This window comes from Sander vitreus, chromosome 12 (assembly GCF_031162955.1).
Source record: "Sander vitreus isolate 19-12246 chromosome 12, sanVit1, whole genome shotgun sequence".
In the NCBI taxonomy this organism is placed as follows: Eukaryota; Metazoa; Chordata; class Actinopteri; order Perciformes; family Percidae; genus Sander; species Sander vitreus.
In genome coordinates this window covers 11,779,425-11,783,993 of record NC_135866.1, presented here as the reverse complement: position 1 = coordinate 11,783,993, position 4,569 = coordinate 11,779,425, and the positions used below count along the sequence as shown (strand labels likewise).

The 4,569-nt window shown below is 36.1% G+C and overlaps 1 protein-coding gene across 1 annotated transcript in view; it reads left to right on the top strand.

Moving 5' to 3' along the window:
- Nucleotides 1–3,530, top strand: part of kif1ab (kinesin family member 1Ab) — a 27,931-nt gene extending 24,401 nt beyond the window's left edge. The window contains exon 48 of the mRNA XM_078264744.1: nt 1–3,530. This exon is cut by the window's left edge and continues 345 nt beyond it. The gene's annotated coding sequence lies outside the window, so the exon portion shown is untranslated.
- Nucleotides 3,531–4,569: the final 1,039 nt, after the last annotated feature.

Genomic DNA, 4,569 nt, shown 5'->3' with positions numbered 1-4,569 from the left:
TTGGGACTAGTTTTGATTAGCTTTCATGCCGAAATCTGTCATCTGTGAGGCTACCAGATCCCTGTAGAGATTTAGTATGTAGTCAGTCCCTCCTTCACAAATAATAACTGAAAATAAGTCCCAGTTTTAAATCAACCATTCATGTACTTTTAATTAACGCCATTGGGTGAGTGGGGAATTGCAAACATAAAAGTGGATTGTTTTTGTAGAAGTGTGTTAAGTGCAGGGATGATCGCTCATTCATGCATCCATCATACACTGTACATTACCTCAGTTTGGATCGGCTTGGTGCTCTACAGCACAGAGTATTTGTGTCACTGCAGAGGTTTCAGATAGCAAACATCAGTCATTTTAACATTGAAGTAGCATGATTTATAGGACAAAAGGGTACGTTGTTGTTCCTGTGTCGTTTTTTTTCAAACTGTTTCCATGAAAACTGAGTTTGTTGGCTAGGTTAAGGCAAAATAATTAATTATCAGGAGAGATAACTCATGTCCTTGCCTTGTTCTCGTTATGTGCTTCTTTTTTAAATTAATGATCCCATGTGCGTGGAATCATAAAGGATAATGTTATTTATTGTTGCTATTGTAGGTTTTCTGCACTGTTATTTATTTGTAACAGGACCACTGACCAGTTTTGTTGCATGGCACTTTATTGTCTCTATTGAGTTAATGTATTGTACTATTTGTTTACTCATTTGTTTTAACCAAAGCATTATTTCTTGTTTTACTTGTTTCAAACCATTGTTCACTGTGCTGCTGTGTTAGCAGACATTTAGGATGTTGAAGAAATAGTTTGACGTTTTGGGAAATACACTTATTTGCTTTCTTGCCGAGAGTTAGATGAGAAGATTGATACCACTCTGTACAGTCGGTAAATATGAAGCTACATCCAGCAGCCGGTTAGCTTAGCTTAGCATAAGGAATGGAAGCAGGGATAGACAGCTAGCCTGTACAAAAGTAACAAAGTCTGCCTACCAGCACGTCTAAAATTCACTAATAACACGTCATATCTTGTTTAATCGCTACGCAAACTGAAGTATAAAAATGACTTGTTGAGATTTTATGATGTGCCTGGCTATTTCTTGGCCACTTCCAGCACAAATGAAGATACAAATGAGATATAATGTGTACATTTGTGAGCTTTAAAGGTGTTGGTAGCTGGATCTTTTTGCCTTCAAATAGAGCCAGGATAACTGTTGCCCCTGTTTCCCGTCTTTATGCTACGCTAAGCTAATTATCTTCTCGGTACAAACCCGACTGTACCATCCTCATGAGGACGCAGTCCCCATACTGAGGTGTAGTACTGAGTTTTCCTCCATCAGGGAACATGATTATATGCATAATCTCTCTAAGTGTTACTTTTGGAAAAAAGCAAAATAAGCATATTACCCAAGTCGTTGAACTATTTCTTTAAACTAATCAATTATACCTAAGTTAACCTAAGATGTTTTACTTAATAAATACACCGGGAGGACAACTGTTCTTTATGTGGGTATAAATTAAATCAAATAAGCACTTATTCTGTCTGCTACAGTAAATAAGTTTCCTATTTAAGTCTCCTTTAGTAGCTAAATGGAAAGTTGTAATTGACCATGGACCTGGAATCTGTTGAAGGCAGTTGCTTTGAGCGGGCAAGAGTGTTGTCCAAGCACCAGATAGTGCCTCCCTTTCTTTACCTCTCTTTCTTCTCTCCCTTCTTCATCGTTGTCTTTGACATCAACACTGAAGTCAGTTACATGTGTCCAAGATTAACCTTTTATGTAAAGTAAAAGTAGATGCTGTGAATCTTTTTTTTTTCTTCATATTGATGACCTATGTCAATGTTTTGGAGAGTGAATGTTATTATTGATGCTATATAGTAGCTGCAACAGTATACAGCGTATAGCTCATTTTCATTGGCTGTAAATGTTGCATTTAAAAGCAATCCCCCTCTTAGCTTTTGTACTAAGCTGCTAGATATTTGACAGCTTGATGCTCGTGTCAGAAACCAGTCCAGTATGATTAGCTCTGTGTTGTTTTGACTTGTATGTCCAGGGATGGTTTCTAGTCGCTTTCTACCTGCTGTCTGTTTGCATTATACCAAGATGACCCCATATTTTGGTTTGAGATCAATATTATCAGTGGAAGGGAAAAGGTAGAAAAGAATGTTTAAGGTGGACATTTATTTTTATTTGTATTGTGTTAATTGCATTTAAGGGGATATTATCCACATCTGTTTTCACCTTCTTTTTTTGTAAATCTCTATCAAAGACGTGGTCAGCAAACCATTTTGTCTTTCCCATTTTCCTCTTATTTCCCATCTGACTGGTTATGATCAGCTTTTTGTTAAACCTAATTTATAATCAGATAACTGAAATTATTCAGAACTCTGTAAGCCACAGGCCAACCAACCTGTTGAGCAATGCAGCCTTATAGTTAACAAAACATTTTGACTAATAAAAGGTTATATTTCACATTTAGATCAGTTGCTACTTGTGGCTTCTTTGATTTTGAAAATGATATTCTGTCTGTTAGCAAAGAATTAAATGGTATTACATCATTTATTTTTGGGTCATTTTGGTATAATAAACTTGGTTTGTTTTGTAAAATGCCCATAGATATATGTATATAATATGCACTGTATGTTGTCTGTTGGAACAGAAGACAAATGGAAAGTTTTATTTATAACATTTAGAATAGATAGATAGAATAGATGGATTATGTTCTTATAGTATATTGCACTCATGCACAAGGCATCTTTATTTAATATGATTTTGTATGATGATGTTTTAAGAATGTATGGAAAATACTGGTTTGTGTTACGACCCTGTCCTGACCGGAGAAGATTAGATCCTGAAACTGTGCCATGTTTGCTTCAGCAATTAAACCACAACAACACTGCACTAAATTGCATTGATTTTTATTTTTTTGTGTATAACTGGCAGATGACTTGCAATGCTTCCAACCCTAATAATTCAATGGCCAATGTTGAAAGGTAAATGAGTTGATTATTTTATATTTGGCTGCTTTTTAACTGTCATAGCTCTGGATCAAAGCATGCAGGTCCACTTATATTCTGCTGAACTCTGTCCCTCTCTCCTGCCTTACTGCTTGCTAATGAAAACAGCTTTCCCCCCCTGAAGTGCTGCTTGTAAAGTATTGTCATTCATGATCCTTGTAATGACTAACTGGAAACCTTCCTCTTGGCTCTGTCTTGTATATAAATGGAGATTTTCTGTGTTTGGTCTTATCACACAGATGATATTAACTCTCTCTTCCTCTGTATACCATGATGAATAGGAATAACTGCCCTGCTGCTTCGTCAAGTCTCACCCCAGAGCAAAGAGTGCAGATCAGGGAACAGTTTTGCACATTTCAGCTCAGTGTGTGTGAGGTGGCCATCATGGACCGAGGAGATGAACCCAGGTCTGCCACTCTTGCTCTGAGCTGCTTGACAGAAGCAGAAACAGGTCTCAGCCTGTGATGAAGTCCAAATCGCAGTGCTCACGTTTATCTTTTGAGTGTTCTGGAGTTCTTTCTCATGTCTGTGGACACGTAACAAACGTCAAGAAAAAAAATACGGCAAATAAATGAGTGTTAAACTTATGCAACATCTAAGTGTGATGTGTTTGATTGTTGCCTTTCTCAATATTTGTGTTCAAATTTATCATTACACACAATACAGTATGTACAGTTGGCTCACAGGAAACCTCATATTATTTTATGGACAAGTAGATTTCTGTGCTAATTACCAGTCTGCAGCATAATTTTAATCATTTATAGGACTGCTGTTTGATTATATTGTCCCAATGACCCACCAAATAGACAACTACAAGAAAAAAGCTATAATACAGAAATATAATACGGGTTTAGTGTGTCGGTCATATTCCTCAAAGATTAATGATAAAAAATACAAACTGTATTATTATCTATTTTCCACAGAAAGTTTGTCTGATTTTATTTTCATATTAATTTGACTGTGCAACAGAATTATGACAATCAGGTATTGAGTTCTTAAATCCAGTCTTGAGCCTGTATTCATTCCTCCCTTTCAATGAGAAAACACAATTATTCATAAGCAACTGGTAGATTAACATGCTATTAAATATAAATATGATGGCTTTGCATTTGTTTTTTACTCAAAGGCCTGCAGTATGTATATGAATTTTGAATCTTAAAAGAATAGGTTGACCTTTTGGGAAATATCATTATTCACTTTGTTGCTGAGTTAGATAAGGAGATTCATACCACACACTCCTATCTGTCCATTTAATATACAGCTACAGCCAGAAGCTGGCTAGCTTAGCATTAAGGCTGGAAACGGGAACAGCTAGCCTGAGTCTATCCGAATATAACAAAATCCACCTACCAGCACATCTAAAGCTCACTAATCAACATGTAACATCTTGTTTGTTTGTTTTTGTATAAAAACTGCAGTGTAAAAATTACATCTTTTTTTTTTACAGGGGGTTATGTGCTTGATTAACCAGCAGCCAAGTATCATTCAAAGCTGAGTATTTTGATGTCTTAAAACATATCTTGAAGGTATCTTACATCTTGATTCTGGTCTCACTTTTGTGAAATACCC